This window comes from Lemur catta, chromosome 7 (genome assembly GCF_020740605.2).
Source record: "Lemur catta isolate mLemCat1 chromosome 7, mLemCat1.pri, whole genome shotgun sequence".
NCBI lineage: Eukaryota > Metazoa > Chordata > Mammalia > Primates > Lemuridae > Lemur > Lemur catta.
In genome coordinates, this window is record NC_059134.1 from 93,263,554 (window position 1) to 93,283,748 (window position 20,195).

The following is a 20,195-nucleotide window of genomic DNA, read 5'->3' on the forward strand; positions in this document are numbered from 1 at the left end:
AGGCTTATTTAGCACTAACATAACGAACACTCAGCATTATTGATAACAGATAACCCTAAGATACAAAAACTGTTCTCAACTTGCTAAACATTTAAAATCTGTAACTATGTCATTTCTGCAAAATGTATCTGTCACTTCTCCAAAAACATATATGTATTTATGTAAACTTGCATATTACTACACAAAAATAAAATTTTTATATTTTATAGAATAAAAATTTCTCAACATAAAAACCCATAATTACAATTTTTTTATTCCCATAACAACACACGAGTACATTCTTGATATCTATATGCTAACATACACCCAAATGTATCATGTATATTTTCAAGAACTATATATGTCAAGAACTTGCTTGTTGACGGCAAGGTGGATCACTAATTTTTTGGTTTATTTTGATTCTAATTTCTGTATTTAAAATTTTGTAATTTAATATTAACATGACATAGACAAATACCTTAAAATATAGCCTCTTATTAGTGATTAAAAATTCAATTTATATATACTACTTAAGTCTATAAAGTACATTCATAAGTATCATCTCATCTAATCCTTTTAACAGCATAATGAAGCAGGCTCTTATTATTATCCCCATTTTACCACTGGGAAAACTAAAGCCCAGCAAGGAAGACTCTCCCAAGAGTGTACAGCTAAGGACTGGAATTGAGGCCAAGTCTTCTGACACCACCAAAACTGTTTCCTTCACATTGGCCTGAGACATTTCATAAAAAAGTCAGAAAACTATGTTCAACAGTTTAGGTGTGTGTCAGAAGTCTCTATAGAGAATACACACAGCCACCCAGTTTTACTCTCCCTATTTCCTACTTTAGTATTTCAGGAATTACAGGAGTATGTATGATGATAAAATATACAGAATTATTCATCTAAACATGCTATCTTCTGTATTAGCCCAAAAATGCCAGAAACTATTTTTTCTCCTTATATTTAGCCTTTGTATTTTTCTTTGTAACCACTAAATTTATTTCATTTTAATATTACATCTTGAAAAGACAGATTGATATAAAATAAATAAAACAATTTATAACATGGAAGCTTACCAGACCAGATTCCACACATTTTTGACACATCTAAAGAACCCAAAGGAACCTAATATACACACTAACAAATTTTTAAATCACAACTATGAAGGGGGAAAGGCTAGTATTATGGTGGATTGATTTGCTGTGTAAACAACTACTTGAAGAAATACTACTAAAGGCAGAGTTTTTTTAAATAAACATAGCAGCCCTCAGTAACAACAGTCCAAGAACTCCCCATAAAGGAAAAAGCTGGAATAGACACTGGCTAAAAAAGTAAGAAAGACACTTCCCTAATCCTCCATACACTGAAACTAAGACACCTACATCACAACTTATGCTTACATTTTCCAATATTCCCAGTCATTCCTTTCCCATCTCAAACAGCTAAAAGGAACCAGTCATGCAAATAAAAATACCCTACAAGTTCAAGAACTTAAAAGAAGTCAGTGTCCTAAAAGAGAAATGTAAAGACTTAAGTTTTTTGAACCTAACATTTTAAGTACAACCTACAGATTTGAAACAATATTTTCTTTCTGGGACTGCTTACTGGCCTCCAATACATCAATCCTGTAATACTGTGAACTGCAGTTGATAGACTGGTACGTGCTTCTAAACACAACAGAATTTTTCCAAGGTTACAGACACTGTAAAACAAGGAGCATTTCTGCAGTATCTTATTTTCATTAATCAACTAGTTTGCATATTCTACCAGTACTAACATTATAAACAAAGAAATTTTCATTATCTTTTGAACTTTCTAAAGTCAACCAAAGGCTTGTGGTACAGGGGCTTATAAGTATTTGATAGGCAGAGCTGAATACTGGTCACAACTCTGCTACTGGCTGGTTGACTGTAGGCACATATGACTCAGGGAGAAACTAAGGGGCAAGGACATTTTAAATACAGTAAAACATTCTAAGGAATTGTCATATCATTACCATAAGCCAAAAATCTCAAAGTCTTGTTAGAACAGCCTGGGCTTCAGATCAAATTGTAATGTAAAAAGAGGAAAAAATGTGAAGCATGCTATTTTTTTTAATAAAAATAACTACTACTGCTGCTGCTGCTGCTAATTCTAAACATTTACTGAGCCCTTATTATGTGCCAAGCACTGTCACAGATTTTAACATTTAATCTCTGCAAAAACCCTCTGATGTTAGTTATTAAAGTAAAAGTAGTAGAATCCTCAACATAAAAAGAAATTTAAATTTTACAAATAAAAATATAAACAAATTATTAAGGAAATCTCACCTGTTCCTCTGCCTTTCAGCCTTTATCTTTGTGTATTAAATTTACTCAAACATTTATTTTCAGGAATTCCAGTTAAAGGTATTGATATTTAAGATATTGACAATTATTAGGGAAGAATCACAGAATTCTGAAATTAAATACTGGCAAGAAAAAAACCTTCCATCCAACTTTAACTATATAACAACTGCCCCCATTTAAAAAAAAACAAACAAGGAACATCATATATATATCACAACTGACAATAAGAGGCTTCTAAGGCCCACACTAGCAATCAATGATGCTATAATTATAAAATAACCTATATCATCACACACAAAAATAACTTACAATTGCTAAGTGTGAATATATATGTTATTTTACATGTAAATCTTATAGTGGCTGGTAAAAAACACAATAAACTAATCTAAGGTAAACTAAAATACTAGTTTGTTTCTAAAGACTCACTTTAGAATTTCATCACCATAATAATCATAATATTAATAACCAAACTTTACTTAGCAGAAAGTTCTTAAAGGGTTGGGAAGCAGTATATAAAATGGAGTAGACAAGAGGAAAGGGCTCCCCGTGCTGTTCAAATCAACTACAGGTCCCATCATGCAGTGCTCTAATCTGAAGTTAAGCAAAAACTGCAATGCATCCTGGGACTTGTAGTAAGTAAACCACTTTACCTTATCACAGCAAGTTTCAAGAAAGTCTGAACAATCTAGCACAATTTGACTGATCTTATTATCAGGGTCTAGTCAAATTTAGATCTAATTTATTGTCTGTTCTAGCATACAGTTTCTCTAGCACATACTGGAAAAAGTATCAATATTTAGATTAACATTTTCACTTTAGAAAAAGCATACAGGATAAGCATATGAAAAAAAATGATTTAAAAGATTTGATATGATGGGAAATACAATTTTTGAAACAATTTTTTTTAAGTTGGTTGGATCCATTTTGACACTCTCTGAATGCCCACCCCCCAAATATTTTAATTGTTTTACCAGGTTTCCTTTTAACAGTTATTCAAGATATATTTTATAAATAATTTTTCTTGAACAAAATTCTCACAACCATTTTCCATATTCCAGTACTGTCCACTAGGAAATACATTTTTATAGTAATACATACACACACACCATCACATAAACAAACAAAAAATACTGAAGTTCCTCTTCTGTCAAGTCCTTATTCAGTATTTATGCCCTCCACTCCTCACCCCTAATTCTCTACATATGCATACACACATACACACTCTGTCTCTCTCTCTCTCTCTCTCTCCTGGAAAGAACACTTAGAAAAAGGATTTTTCAAGTATAGGCCCATTTCTCTCATCCAGTAACCTCTTCTGAAAACACAAAAGGTTTTTTTAAGCTATCAGTAACATGTCAAAACACAAGTTGATAAGTTTGAGCCATAATTTATGTACATACAGTTGCTATACAAACTGATTTTCTGCGACACTGTGGAAAGAGGCTGGGAAAGAACTAAATGCAATCTGCATCAGGAGGCCTAACACAGGTGGTGGGTTATTTTGAGGCAACAGCACCTTCACAAACATGCTGTGGAATATAGTCCAAGAAATTCCTAACAAGGAAAGATAAGCTGGCACACAAATTTAACACAATCCAGCTAAAAATCACCTGCAACACATGCTACTACATTTCACCACAAAAGTGACTGGCTACTAAAGGATCTGAAGCCTCATCAATACAACATACTGTCCATAAGGCCAGAGACAGCAGTTGCCATGGTTACTATCACCCACTTTTATCAGGAAATTATTGTCATTACCCCAAAGTTTTTGGTACCCATTTACAATTTTTAAAAAAGCAGTTTAGAGTTCTGACTGTTAATTGAGTGAAAGAATCAACTACTATTTGATTGGTAAGTACACTGCTTTAGAGATCCACATGGTTAACAATACTTGGATCTGCAGCAGAAAAAAATCAATTCCTTTCTGCTGCTCCTTCTCCTCAAGTACTGACAGTTTGTATTCTCAATGCAGCCAAAACAATAAAACAAAACCCATCTTTTTGGCTTCTGTGTTTAAGTTATTTTTTTCCCCTAGGCCCATAAACAGAGTCAAAATAAAGCCTAGATCATCAACCTGTTAGGCCGCATCCCCTTCCTCTCTCCATATTACTGGTTCACTTTCTTGTCTACTTAAAAAAGCAAAAAATATTTCTGTAGGTGATAGCAAAATACAGGAAAGAATAGTTTCCTCCAACTGAGACCTGCTCACTAAATCTTTTTTATCTAATTTAAAAAAAAGGGCAGGGGGAGGGGGAAGACTTGCAGAGTACAGGAAGGGAAAAGTAGAGGGGTATTTAAACTTCCACACCAGAGTGTGGTGTAAGAAAGTTGCTTTAGAAAAGCCTAAAGGATAACTGAACCTCACATACAATCTCTACAAGGGAAGAGTGCACCATTACCCTAGTTTAAGAGTGAACTGATACACAAGTAATTGAAAAGTTATTCATAAAAGTCTACTTTGACATTCTCACAAAAGGTAACTGTTCAAAAATTTAATACACAAATAAGAATTATATATGAAAGCCCACACAATAGTATGGACACATATACATACAAAAATTCAAAGAATAAAACCATATTCTATTTAAGAAATAATTATCTACAATAAATTTAATGCAGTGTTAACATATGACCTCTTTAAAAAAAAAATTCCAAAGCAGCAAAAATATACACCTGGTAAAGTTAATGTAATCAAAATGTACTGCTATGCTCCTAAACAATTCTTAGGCCTACAAAAAGCCTGTGTACAAAAGTTCCTGAGAAGTCAACATAAATCATGAATATTTCCAAGCACAAAATAATATGAAAATTCAAACATGTTTCAAGAAATCAGTACTGAATACAGATATAAAAGAGTTCTGTCAAAGGTCAGAGACCTAAAACTTTAATCCCTTCCTTTCTCCCTTTGAATAGTAATTAAATACAAAAGCCGTCAGCAGTAAAACACTAACATAAAAAATTTGAAAGCACATTAATATAATCTTAACTTCAGTATGTCTTCACAAAGCCTTAGTATTCACTGTCTGTGGGATGAAAAAGTTAATATCACCCTGAGAGGTTTCATTTTTATCTAAACAGTTAAATGTTTTTCTCACCCTTCACAGAAGCGAGTTTCTATATTTACTTTCTAATTCGGGCTATTTCATAAAGAATAGTCACTTCTAAAATTTTAGATACTATACTTTTTGATATGCTCATAAACACAGGGATTCCAAATTATTTATGTTTTATTTTTCTAATTTTCTATTCCTAATTTGTGAGCAGAGTCTATTAAGAAAGCTGCAACACAAGGCTTTAAACTTTTGGGTTATTTTTACACAAAAATATTTCAGTGTGTTGTTCCTCTAGATTTGAATAGTCATTTCCTCGTGCATCCTTCTAAAATAGAAAAACAAAAATGATACACACATGTACCTAATACCAATGCATACAAATACACATCTTTTTCACTGTGAAATAAGCTTGAACGTTTTAGTAAGAATTTTTCAGAAAGTTAGCAGAGTCAATCAAAACAATCAAAACTTTACCATGATATCCGTTACTCTGTGTGTTCATCAAAGTCTATAGAAAAATCCAGGTACTTAAATATTCACTAAAATGAACTACTATCACATCAGTGGAGAAATGAAGAAAAACTTTTAATAGGGGATACACATTTCACGGCATCTTTCAAAAGAAAAATGATCTTTAACTATGGAAAACTGACTAGGCAGCATTTTTGAACAAAGGTTCAAAACTTTAACAAAGAGATTTTTGATAACCACAGCAGTATTTAAAAAACAAAAATTAATAAAGTGTCCAGGGTGCACTTTTAATGCATTAATTTCCCAACTAATATGGGAAAAGTTAGCAGGCATCTGCCCATGTATTAATTAGTTACCTATCTCAACAACTTAATATCTACATGGCTTCTGAAAATTTACAAAAAACCTTTACATGTATTACCTCATTTGATCTGACTGAGAAAAAAGTACAGCATTATGCCTAAAAAATAGACAAAATTCAAAGCAGGTTCATCAAATTTTCTAACATTCATAAGTTTTTAAAACTTTGATATGAAGCTTTACAAGCAACCACAGTAGCATTGTATTTCCAGTGACAATCAAATTCACCTAACACTGACAAGAGTTTCAAAGGACCATTTGCTGTAAAGGCTATGACACTGTTAAAGTAGCTACTTTCATCTTTATGCAGTTATTGTTAAGTGTTACTAATGGACATATCAGCAACAACCTATACCCACAGACATAACTTTACTTATAGTTCAAGAATCTTGGTCTTGGGAGGCCAACTTAAGTACAACTATAAGTATTTATAAAGCTGAGTGTATCTATATTAGAATCATTATCCATTGATTTGAGGAGGGGAAAATAACATAAGTCTAAAAATTTTTCCACACAATACCCTCATTCCAAAATCTCAACTACTCTATATCCTGTTTGTATTAATATTACAGGTATGATCAAAAAGATCATAGTCTCCAATCATACCAACTACTTTGCAGCAATTACAATTTTTTAAAAATATGTATTCAACACCCCAATTATCAATACAAGAATAATTTCCCTTCAGACTAAAATAATTCTAATAATGTCATATACCTCAGCCCAGTATCCTTAAACTATCCACAATAACAAGTCTACTTTTTATAGTATTAGGTAAAAAGACAAAAATTTTGGTTTCAAATAGCAAACGGAATTTATGAATGGAATTTTTAGATGGACTTACTCAAAATCTTTCAGGAACTTTAAGGTGTTAATCCTGTTGCTTAGCTGAAGCTAGGTAAAGCTGTAATAAGTAGTAACACCCTCAAAATTCAAAAATTTCCTTTATCTTGCTGTAGCACCTCCTGCTGGATAGCATTTAGAGATCTTCATGTAAGCAGAAGAAGAGTGTTTCAGAGGCAGCTCCTTCTAGATAATTGAATGGGAAAAAGGATGGACCCTTCAAAGCTAAAATAGGGACCTATCCATCACTTATACCTCTTAAAAATAAAATTTGCAGTAGGTAGGTATCTAATAACTATTTCAATTCCATAAAGACTTGCCTGAGTCCAAAGTGCAACATCCCTGCAAAATTATCTTAAAACGAAGTTTAAAAGCCTTCAAGAGCACTCAAGCAAAAGACTTTCCTACAGGCAGCCAAGCAATGCCAGTCAAAATGCAAATACTGTTACCAAAAAGCAAAAGTCTGCTGTAAAGGAAGAAAAGCACCTGGAATATTGTTAACATGTTAGCCAGATGTTTGTGTTTTGAGAATTTTCTGCACTATTACTATGGTCTTCACTTAAGGAAAGTTGTGTATCTACAGAAGTTTTAAGTACGGAAATTTTTTTGATAAACATCGGTGCAACTGCACACAAAAATTTCCTCTTTGCCATCAAAAGATATGTCCTGAGATTTCAAAACATATTTTTCATTCTTTTTAATGGCCCCTAATAAACTAGTTTTAAGCCTGCAACATAGATTACATGTACAAATGAAGAACAAAAGAAGAAAATAAGGAACTTACCAAAATTAAAATGAATAATAGTATTTCCAGTAAAAACGTAGTAACAGTTTCCAACAACGCTGTAAACCAAGTAAATTGTGAAACTTAGAAAAGTGGGGAGGGGGCTAGTCTTCAAAATCCGTAAGAAAAGCTGACCTATTTATTTCTACTGCCCAAATGTGAGTGAACATCAGATATAAACAAATAACATAAACACTGAAAAGTATGTTTACATGTTTTAGCCCCAATTTCAGTACCCTTACCAGGCCTCAATAAAGCTACAGATGTTGATGAGTATCCTCACAAAAAGGAGATATTCCAGCCCCTCATCCTAAAGAACCCCTATAAAGTGCGCCTATGAACAGGCTTCCTTCCTAGAGTGCACAATTGCTTTAAAAAAAAAAAAAAAAAAAACTTTCATCAGCCCAAATTAATCTGATTCTAATATTCAGTTATCAATTATTAATATATAAATGTTCTTTCCCTCGCTAACTTCCCCAGCTCGAGCATCTACATTCCTGACACCGACTATTAAGAAAAATGCACAACTTGCACCCCGGCTATGGGGCAAATCTTTGAAATCCGAAACATAGCCACAAAGTTCACTGTCAAGGCCAGTGCTGAGGCCCACATACGCCCGGACCTTAACTCACATTTGAAATTCTAGAAATCCATACTCCCAGAGACATCATTTAAAAACAACACAATGTGGACGTGCAGAGTGAGATCCTCTACTTCAAGACCTAAACAAAGAATATTTCAACGTATGACCGGAATATGATGACACCAGATTCACCAATGAAAACAAAACCTGCCTACCATTAGCAGTCGTACCCTCATCTCAACAACTCAACTACTTAGAAATCACTCTCGGCACATCTGCACCCCACAACCGGCCTGTGGCCTTCTCTGGGGGTGCAAGCCACCGACAAAGTTGAAAGGAGACATTCTCCCCCAGTACCCAATCTCGACACCAACCCCTCCCCTACCAGGGCCACCTTGCTGCTACCCACCATCGCGAACGTGGTCAGGGGGAAAAAAAGAAATCCTAACAGCACCGCTCAGCAGAATAAAGAGACCAAAGAGAGGATGACGAGAAGTGTTGGGAACTGCGTGCACGGCGGGGCTGGACCAAACGGAAAGAGTCCCACTCCGCGCGCCCCTCCCCCCGGCGGGGGCGCGGGCGGGGGAGGGGCGGCCGCGGCCCCTCTCGGAGCGGCCTGTCCGCCCCGGCCCGCGCGGGGTCCCGGGGGCGCCCCGCGGCCGCCAGCGACGGGCCCGAATGCGGGAGGGCCGGCCCCGGGGTGAGGGGTGCAGGCAGACTCTCCGGAATAACAAGTTGCAGAAGAAGAAGAATAAGCGGAATTTCCCCAACGCTGCTCCGGCCACCCAAGACAAATGCACCAACACACACACACACACACACACACACGGGCCCGGCAGCGTCAGCAGCCGCAGCTTTTTTTTTTTTTAATCCAGATCCCTCAGTCACCAAACAAGATGGTTTTCCAAAAAAATTTTTTTTAAATTAAATAAATAACCATAATAAAAACTTCCCCCCGACAGCATCCCGGGGTGGGGTGGGGGGGTGAAAGAGCCAAGGCGTCCATCCCCGGGCCGAGGGAGAGCCGAAGGGGCGGGAGAGGTTCCGCGCCCCCCGCCCCCGCCCGCGGCCCCCTGCCTGGCCCCCCGCCGGGACAATGTGACGCCCCCTCCCCGCTACCCCCGGCACGCCGCCTCTGTCACCCGCTCCGGCCCTGCACTCAGCGCCCAGGCTCCCGAGGCTGCTCATAAACTTACTTCCAATTTATCCTGGGGAGGGGTGGAGGGCAGAGGGGAGGAAGGGGGGAGACACGGTTTTCCCATTGTCTTTTTTTTAGGGGGGAGGACTAGGAAGGGCACGCAGGGGGGCGCCCCGAAGGGGAAGTTACTGCTTAAATCTCAAGTTGACTGAGGGGTCCTGAGGAGAACACCCCCCTTTCCCTCCTCCCTCCCACACACCCCTCCCCTCCCCCTACCTCTCCCCACAACAAACTCTAAGCAAGCAGCCCCAGTTCCTCCCAGAGACAACCACCAGAGACAAGACAGAGGGAGTGGGGGAGAGAGGGAGAGGGGAGAGGGGAAGAGGGGAGAGGGGGAAGGGAGAGGGAGGGGAAATAGAGCTACTCCAGAAAAAAAAAGAGAGAAGAGTGAGGAGAAGAGAGAATGGAAAAGCTGGGATACTGCACCCTCCTGCTGCTGGCTGGCTGTCCCCCCTGGCAGCTGGAGGCAGGAACTCTGAGCAGGAGAAGCAGGAGGAGGAGGAGGAGGGAACTCTTCTTCATGGGGAGGGAGGGAAGAAGCTGGAGCTGCTGCTGCTGCTTCTGCTGCTGCTCTGGGCCTCTCGCACTTTTTAGATATTAGTGTATTAAGATGGTAGGTTGTTCCCTTCTCCCTCCTCCTCCTCCTCCTCTCCTCTCCCTCTCTCACTCACTCACTCTCCTCTCTCTCCCTCTCTCTCTCTCTGGGCTGTTTCTTTCCTCCTCTTCCCCAGGCAAGGGGGGGGTGGGGAGGAGGGGGGTGGGGGGAGGAACTGGATCCTCCTCCTCCTCCTGGAGAGACACACACAGGCCCCGGGCCGGAATAGGGAGGGGGGAATCAGAGCAGCAGGAGAGAAACTGTGGGAGACAAACAAGCCCAACTCTTCATCCTCCTCCTCCTCCTCTCAGCAGCAGCAGCGAGCACCACCAGCCCATTCACCACCCGGCCCCGGGCCGCAGCACCTCCGCCGCCTCAGCCCGGGGATCCCTCCGCCCAGGCCCAGACACACTCGCCCGCGCGGGAGCCCGCCGCGCGGCCCCGCCGGCCCGCCGCCGCCGCCGCCGTGCGCGCCCCCCGCCGCTCCCGAGAGCCGGGCGAGAGGGACTGGGGCTGGGAAAGCGGGGACGAGTGGGGGGCTGGGAAAGCGGGGACGGAGGCGCCGCGGGAGAGGGGCTCGGCGGGGAGGGAGGGGGCCGCCGGGCGGAGTTGCTCGGCGGTCGACCCGGGCCCCCGCGCCTCTGCCCGCGGCTCTCGGGACGCGCGGGCCCCCCCGGGGGTGGCGGGGCGGCGGCGGGGGGGGCGGCGGGGGCCCGCGGCGGCGCTCGGGCGGGCGGACTACTTGACGTGTCGGTGCGGCGAATTTATTTCACTTTGCCTAAGGAACGGGGTGTGCTGCGGCCCCCATTGCCTAGGGAAAAAACCCGGATGTAAAGTGAGTGAAACTAAACTAGAGTGAAGTAGGGCAGCAGCCGCCAAACTCCAGTGCAGCGGCGGCGGCGGCGGCGGCGGCGGTGATGGGGCTGAGCGCGGAGCGGCGGCGGCCAAACTCCGGGGCCGCCGCAATCATGGGCCCGTGCAGCGCTGCAGCTCGGCTCCCTTGCAGCCGAGGCGAGGCCAGGGCCCGCTGCGGCCCCCCCAACTCCGCGGTCCGAGCCCAACTCCCCCTCCCGCGGGCGGGAGCTGCAAAGGGGCTCCGGAGCGGCCCCAACTCCCTCCAGTGCAACAGCAGTTTTGAGGGGGGAAGAATGCCGCGAGGACAGGAGCGAGGAGAAGCAATGGGGAAGCACTGCAATGGGGGAGCGTGGTCCAGGCAACAGGAGAAGGATGCAACCTCAAGTCGAATGCAACATGCAATCCCCGGCCGCCGCTCGCCCGCTCCCTCCCCTCGCTACCCCCGCCCCCTTTCCAAATAACTACCCTTGAACCACTTTATTAGCCATACTTAGTCCCACACTCGCTTCGGGGAGGGGCGGGGGACAGGGTCCTTCGCTCACCTTTATTTATTGCTGCTTTCTCCCCCCTCTCCATGTTTTTTATTCCTAAGTTCTTTTGTTCTAAGGGGGATGATGGCATTTACTTTTCTGCTTTGTGTAGCAGGGCAATCACTGGGAATCGGCCACGTATAATCCGGCGGTTTGTCATATTTTATTAGTGAAAGTATTTTATGCCTATTCTACCTCCAAGGACTGTAACATGGAGAACTGCAGGGAGAAAAAAACATCAGAAGAATTCTTGTTTTGAGAGATTTCTCGGCGGGGCGGAGGAGGGCCTCTTTTTTTTTTTCTTTTTTTTGGAAGGGGTTTATTTAGATGTTGAAATCGATAGCTTTAAACTTAAAGCTTAGCGTTTTCATGTAGATGTATTACTGGATTCTAAAATAACCCCCAACCACAATAAAGGGGAAAAAAGTAAAAAATCCTAGATTAAAAAAAAAATCCCTACTGGACAGTGGTATTATCTGTTCTGTGCAGCACGCTGGACTTAACATAGTGTTGGCCTTCGGATGTTAAATAACAATAAACCCCAACCTCAACTGAATACAAATGGGGGGGGTGGTTTTGTTTTTAAGGCTCAGCACTTTTCTAGCATCTGCCACTACGCATTTTCCAGGCATTGATTAGCCATGCAACTCTCATAGGCATGAAGTCCAGTTTTTGCAGATAAAGAGCAACAGTGGTGAGATGATTTGCCCAAAGTCAAAGTGAGTCATTCACAGAACCAGAAATAGCCTTGGACTTTATTTGTTACTAGTCACATCTTTTCCATTAAATAATATTTTCCTCCAAGAAATAGTATTTAAAAATAAATAGACGTTCTTTACCTTGGTATGTATTTTCACCAGAGGTGCTTTGAGATCATTGGATATGAAGATATTTTCTTACTTGTTACCTGCAAAATTAAGTTTAGCTTCTTATGAAAAAGGAATTTTTAAAAAAATTCTGATTTCTTAAAGTAAAAAATAAAATATGGACTTTATTGTACATGTGTAAGCCATTTAGCAGTCTGAGCTTTATGTTAAAAAAAATTCACAGCAGAGAAAGTATAAGAGTTTGAGAGCAAAATGAAAATTCCTATAAATGATTCAAGAAGTCTGGATGAACTCATAATGCTGTGAAACTAAACCCATAATGCAGTCAAGATGAATAACAGAAGAACAAGTTGGGTAGTTAAGACCCAGCTTCACCATCTAAAGATAACTCAAATGTATTTAAATGAGAGAGGAAGGGAGCCTTTGCAGCTGGACAGACTAGTCACCGGAACCATAACCCAATGGTGTCATTTCAAATCATCCCAGACTGTCAACATTTTTTCAGAGGAAGACTGTCTTAGTGTTTTTTCTGGAAAAAAGTTAAAAATTTTTCAGAACTTCATAAAAACAATCCAGAACCTCAAATGTGCAAATACTATAGAACAGTGGGTCAGCAGATGTGTTTTATAAACTCCAGATAATAAATATCTTAGACTTTGCGCACCATCCCGTCTCTGTCATAACTTCTCAACTCTATGGTGCTATAACACAAAAGCATCCATAAGACAACATGTAAATGAATGAGCCTGGCTGTGTTCTAATAAAATTTTTGTTTATGGGCCTTGACATTTAAATTTCATGTATTAATACTTTTCGTGTGTCATAAAATATTCTTTTGAATTTTTTTAACCATTAAAAAATGAAAAACACATTCTTAGCTTGCGCACTTAACAAAACCTGGCAGTGGACAGATTGTGCCCATGGGCTGTCATTTGCCGATCCCTGCTATAAAGGACTAAAGTTGCTGAGGCACTGAACTTCTTGCACCAGATAGTACTTGGTTATTAAGATATTTGACTGTACAGCGATTAAAAATCAATGTCAGGCACAGTCTGTAATCCTAGCAATCTGGGAAACATGGGAGGAGGCAGGATCACTTGAGGTCAGCAGTTCGAGACCAGCCTGAGCAAGAGTGAGACCCCCATCTTTAAGAAACATAGAAAAAATTAACTATGCATGGTGGCACACACCTGTAGTCCCAGGTACTTGGGAGGCTGAGGCAGGAGTTTAAGGTTACAATGAGCTATGATGATGCCACTACACTCCAGCCCCAGCAACAGAGTGAGATGCTGTCTCAAAAAGAAAAAGAAAAAAGAAATGTCATGCAAAGTCATTTTCCAGATATTTTATACCTTAATTAAAATATTTTGACTGAATATGGGAGTGTCTTAACACTCATATAACTCCCAAACTTTATGGAAAAGAATACTGTGTTTATGATTCCTTGATAGGCCACATTTCCATTTCCATACTCTTCCTCACTCTAAATGGTAAAGAGGAGTGGAGTCATGCAGAACAGGATTCCAGTAGCTAAGTAAGAAGTACCACTCCTTTTCAACTAAGGCACTTTGGGCAAGTTGCTAAACCTCTCAGAGTCAGTTTTCCTATCTTGTAAAATGCAGCTATTAATATCTCCTTTGTAGGGTTGTTGAGAAGATTGAATGAAATAATTCATGTAAACTGCTTTGCACAATGCCTGGCATATAGGACTGCATAACACATCTTTTCCTTGTGCCCTCAAATTCATTTTCTGAGTTACCATAACTCTGGAAAAGGTGAACAGGTGGCATCCCAATATCTTGACAGTGCAGAAGTGGCATATGGGGTTCAGGGAGCCTCGAGTTAATTGAAGATTGTAAGGCTGGCATTGTGGTAAATTTGGGTGGGTCTGTCTCAAATTCTCAGCATCTTTGTGTGCCTGAGATGGGGCACTCGGTAGGCACACACTGGCTGTGTGGCCTTAGACAAAATACCTAGGCTTTCTGAACCCTGGTGTTTCACATACATATAACAAAGACAATACCTTGTGGGATTGTTGTAAGAGCTAAACGGTGTAAGTGCTAAAGGAACAAAAAGATAATTAGTACAAGTTAGTGAAAAATCCCAGAAATAAGCCGAATACTGAAAGTTTACCATCAGAAGCTGCTTTGGGGTAAATCAATTTTTAGACATAAATGACATAATAATAGGTACACAATAACTTAGCGTTTGCTCTCCTACTGCCTAGTTCCCCCCAAACCATTTAATTACCATCAAAACCCTGTTGAACAAAGGTAAAACTTAAATTTTGAATGTTATTACATATCAGATGTATAATTTTTAATTTGTGTTAAAGTAGTCAAATCTGTCAGTGTTTTCTTATATATTCCTGCCTTCTGTTCCATGCTTTAAGAGGTCATCCAAACTCCAAGATTAGAAAAATACTTACAGTTTTCTTCTTATATTTTTATGGTTTCTGTTTTTTACATTAATCTTGTTACATTTATAAAAAATTTTTGCATAAGGATATCAGAATTTAAATAATTTTTGTTTGATAGAAAGTATTTAATTAATATTGGGATTCTGTCCGGGCATGGTGGCTCACGCCTATAATCCTAGCACTCTGAGAGGCTGCAGTAGGAGGATTGCTCTAGGTCAGGAGTTTCAGAACCCCGTCTCTACTGAAAAAAAGAAAGAAAGAAATTAGCTGGACAACTGAAAATATATGAAAAAATTAGCCGAGCATGGTGGCGCATCCCTGTAGTCCCAGCTACTCAGGAGGCTGAGGCAGGAGGGTCGCTTAAGCCCAGGAGTTTTTTTTTGTTTTGTTTTGTTTTTGAAACAGAGTCTCACTGTTGCCTGGGCTAGAGTGCCGTGGCATCAGCCTAGCTCACAGCAACCTCAAACTTCTGGGCTCCAGCAATACTCCTGCCTCAGCCTCCCAAGTAGCTGGGACTACAGGCATACGCCACCATGCCCGGCTAATTTTTTCTATATATTTTTAGTTGTCCAGATCATTTCTTTCTATTTTTAGTAGAGACAGCATCTCGCTCTTGCTCAGGCTGGTCTCGAACTCCTGAGCTGAGGCAGTCCTCCCGCCTTGGCCTTCCAGAGTGCTAGGATTACAGGCGTGAGCCACCTCGCCTGGCCCAAGCCCAGGAGTTTGAGGTTGTTGTGAGCTAGGTTGACACCACAGCACTCTAGCCCAGGCAACAGAGCAAGACTCTGTCTCCAAAAAATAATAATAATCGTGGGATTTTACTGTATAATGTAAAATGTCATTGAAAATGATAAAAGAGCTAACTCTCTATAAGGACTATGAATCTAATGCAGACACACTGTAATATAGAAAAAAAATATAACAAAGATGTTATATATTATGATATACATAGGCTTTAAATACTATGATAGAGAATGAATAAAGAAGCTTCTTCTCAATTTTCTAGTTTCGTAGTAGCATAGCACACACCCACACCCAAGGATATTAAGGGATTGTATTTGTATATGATTATCTCTGATGTTCTGGAATTTGACAGTATTTCAAACAAAGTAATAAAACTACCCTGGAAAGGATGAATTGACAGCTTTCTCATCCAACCTGGCTCCAGTCCCCTCTTCACTCAACCACTATCCTTTTTTCTACCCCAGGCTGAAAAGTAACCCCATTATCTCTTAAAAGGTCAGTCTAAGGAAGATTTGAACTCTGTCCGAAAAGCTGAGGGTTCTCCTTCTTCACTGAGGCAGGGAAGTAAAGATTGAAATTCATCAGCCTTCTTTTCTAATTCTTGTTGGGCTGGAATAAATGAAAACCTGGCTTGTACCAACAAAGTATTTAAATAAGTAGAGGAGACATATCAATGTGATTTTTAAAGAAGTATGACAGAAAATCCCCGGTGATTCCCAGAAGTTGAATGTACTTTCTTTCTCCCCACCATCTCATTGGTCTCCGATCTTTTTGAAAATCTTCACTTGAACTGTCTGGTGTGTGCATTTATGGTAGGCCAAAATCATAATTGGAAATGGGTCAGATATAACTTGTAAATAAATAAATATTGGTGGATAAACAGTCCACTCTCTAGAGAATACCTTCAATTTCATTACTTTGCCATAATCTCCCAGGTCAATTTAATCCTAAGCAATTTCAGTTGTGTGTGTGTTTAATAGAATTAAGTAGACCAGGGCTCCCTCAACCTCAGCACTATAGACATTTTGGGCAAGATCCTGTTTTTGTTGTAGGGGACATTGTAGGATGTTTAGCAGCATCCTTGGCCCCCTCTACCCACTAGATACCAGTAGCAGCTCCCCCACTGTGTGACAACCAAAAATATCCCCAGACATTGCCAAGTATCCCTGTGTGTATAGGGTGAGGGTGGGGTTGGGAGGAAATCGAGTATAAAATTATACCTGGGTTGGGGTTGTGGAGAGGGGATGGTTGAGAACTACTGAACTAGACCAAACACCATGGATTTGTGTGCATTTGTGTGTATGTGGCTCTACCTTCCAACAAGCAGATCCTCATTCCTTCTCCAAAAAATACATGATGGAGATCGGGGAGCTGGGCTGGACCTGTTGTTAGAACTAAAATGGCTGCAATTAGAGCTGTAGAAATCTCTGCCTTCAAGCTTCTGAACTGCTAAAAGTATCACAGCGTTTTCCAAGACTGGGAATATTGAAAGAATTTTATCATTTTGTATGTCCACCTTTGATATCTAGTCTTTGATATCTGTTATCAACATAAATAAATTGTACTGTGGGCCTGAGCGATAGTGTAGTCTAGTGTAAGGTGTAACCAGATTTGGAGTCTGAGAATCTGAGCTTGGGTCTGGGCTCTGCAAATGTCCAACTAAACACTTTATCTCTCTGGGCCTATTTCCTTGTCCCAAATGGGGAAAACAATAATACTTAATCTACTGGATTGTTGTGAGGCTCCAAGCTGTTAATGAGAAGTAGCAGAGTTTAATTGTGAGGAATTAGGAAAACTGGAATCATACAGTCCTGGGTTGACCTTGGGCAAATGATGCACTGTTGCAAGCCACGGTTTCCTTATGTGCAAAATGCAGAAATAATCATATGACTTTATGGCGTCGTTATGGATGTCAAATGAGATAACGTGTATCGTCACATGCTTGATAAATATCAATATTATTATTTTGGTCCTTTGGTAAATTGTTATCACATTGGACAAATACATATCATTTTATTGTTATTTCTTTTCTGTGAGCATTGAAACCTGGAAACTTGAAAAACTAATTAATATACCTATTTGAGTGAAACCCTTTTTTAAATATGTTACATCCCAAATTCCAACCAAGTGAAAGAGCATTAAACTGTAGTATGCAACCTTCTGTCTTCCAAGTTAAATCAGTTAGAGCACAGAATTATGGTTATTGTTACAATAATATAATATAAGATTTTCCCCTCATTGAAATAATGTTCTGATAAGTTTTTTACAACCCACGTATCACATAAAGCACATGGGGTCAGGCATAGCATGCCCAGCTAGCACAACGTTTGTGTAGTCCTAAGTATTTGAATATGACTAGGTGCCGTTGCAAAAGTCACCTTTCCCAAAAGCACTGGCAAATTGCATCGCAGTCCTAAAATGGGGTGCATGTGGTGTTTTCTAAGTTGACATATAAAGGAATCTAAGAGTATCTTTTCCATAAACTTTTTTTTTCGAGACAGAGTCTTGCTCTTTTGCCCTGGCTAGAGTGCCATGGTGTCAGCCTAGCTCACAGCAACCTCAAACTCCTGGGCTTAAGCAATCCTACTGCCTCAGCCTCCCCAGTAGCTGGGACTACAGGCATGCGCCACCATGCCCGGCTAATTTTTTCTATATATATTTTTAGTTGTCCAGATAATTTTTATTTCTATTTTTAGTAGAGACGGGTCTCGCTCAGGCTGGTCTCGAACTCCTGACCTTGAGCAATCCACCCGCCTCGGCCTCCCAGAGGGCTAGGATTACAGGCGTAAGCCACCGCGCCCAGCCCATAAACTTTTTAATTGAAGTATAACATCCATAAAGAGCAATGAACAAATCACAAGTTATATATTTTGATAAATTTTCAGAAAGTGAACACACTTATATAATCTTCGGGTATTTTTGAAGGTTAGAGAATTCTGTAATAAAGATGTATTTTATCCTCAAGGGGGTAAAAAAAGGGGTATCATGAATTTGAAAAAAGACAGTGGAGATTTCCCAGACAAGATAGCAACTGCCTTTGATATGCAAATGTGATTTTGAATTATCAATGGAGGTATTGCAAAATGATAAATTGGAATCAGATTGCAAAGGTGTAGCACCATCTACCACTTGATATGTGACCTTGGACAATTTATGTCAAGTTCCTCAGTCTTTTCATTTGTTAAATGGGGAGAATAATAGGATTGTTTTTTGCATTAAATGAAATACACTTGTAAAGGTTTGGGTGAGTCTGGCATGTAAGCTCTCAATAAAAGTAAATCATTACCCATTTAGAATGATGCCCCAAGGGACAATAGGAAGGAAGTTAAGGAGATTTCAAGAATTCTTTTAGGAAAAAAAGGAAATTTTGCAGAGCAGGGGAGCTGGATCAGAATAGCTAAGGGGTGCTATTACAGAGCCCTAGGACTCACACAGCAAGGAGGGGAGGTCTGTGGTCAAGGCTATAGAATGAGAGAAAGCGGGGTATCTGGAGGTGGCAGGCAGGGTGATGAACCAAATAGCTGTGAAGATAGTGCAGTTCTGAACAGAAAGCTACAGGGGTGTGCCTAGCATCCAAACAGGACATGACCTGATTTTTTCAGAGACCAGAGTAAGGTCTAAGAGTGATTGTTTGTTTGATGTGGGCCTAGAGAGAGGACCGAGAGAAGCGGCAGCCACAGGAATCATAATCCCAGGGGTCAGAGTCTTGAAAGGCCTGTGCTCTGAAGGAGGGGGAATCATTTAGGGCTTTATCCAAGGCCAAGTGACTAAAGAACCTTATAGCGTATGAGTGACCTCAAATGTGTGTCTTTAGGCCTGGCATTCCCTCACATGAAAATAAGATGTAAGGTTGCACTTGAATCAACTTGAATACTGAATGAGGGAAAGAGATAACCACAGTACTAAAGAAGAAAAGATGGGGGCAGACTGGGTCTCAGAACCTAGACCTGGCAGAGAAGTATCCCCCTTCAGATGGTGGCAACCAGGAGTCCCCCAAATCCTGCCAGCAACCTGATTTGTCACAGGTGGACCTTTGGGTCTTTCTTATTTCTTTTTCATTAATCTCAATCTTGTAAATGGCTTGTCACTGCTCTAAGGATCTTTGAAAGGAGGCAATTTGGTTTCTCTTTCCTTGATTGGTTGCAGGAAATATAACAGTGTATAAGATTCAGCAGGACAATTATGGTGAATAAATGGGATCCGGTGTTCTCACTTTCATGAAACATCTCTTGCTTATGGACAAAGGGTGTGAAATAACCAAGCTGGGGATGGCAAATCTGTGGTCTGTGGGTTTCCCAGGGCTTAAATTTAGCCTCAGAATCCTTCTCAACACAGTGCATCAGGCAGCCATTACCAGTTGTTTAGAGCTTGCCCAATATAGAAGTCTATTTTGTCATATCTAAACTCAGCCCAGGTATATTGCTATAATTAATACACCTATCCTATCCACTTCTCCCAAGCCCAATGCAAAGGGTGCAAATATGAAATTATGCCCAGCTTAAGCCCTGTATATTTAAACTAAGCCCTGGACAGGTAACAATTGCCTCTCTATTTAGGGACCTCTTCTCATATTTCTGAGTTTATAACTGATTTATGACCTATAAATAGTCACATCAACCTC

At 40.4% G+C, this 20,195-nt stretch overlaps 1 protein-coding gene across 15 annotated transcripts in view; it reads right to left on the bottom strand.

Annotated features, from left to right (window-relative positions):
* The window catches only part of PHF21A (PHD finger protein 21A), a 180,840-nt gene extending 170,278 nt beyond the window's left edge, over positions 1-10,562 (bottom strand). For 8 of the 15 annotated variants that reach the window (XM_045557896.1, XM_045557906.1, XM_045557905.1 and 5 more), the window contains exon 1: positions 10,031-10,562. The gene's annotated coding sequence lies outside the window, so the exon portion shown is untranslated. Of the gene's footprint in view, positions 1-7,040; positions 7,292-7,823; positions 7,898-8,815; positions 8,912-10,030 lie in introns of those variants that run through there. The other 7 variants (XM_045557898.1, XM_045557904.1, XM_045557897.1 and 4 more) reach the window with 4 other exon arrangements.
* Between the last annotated feature and the right edge of the window lie 9,633 nt (positions 10,563-20,195).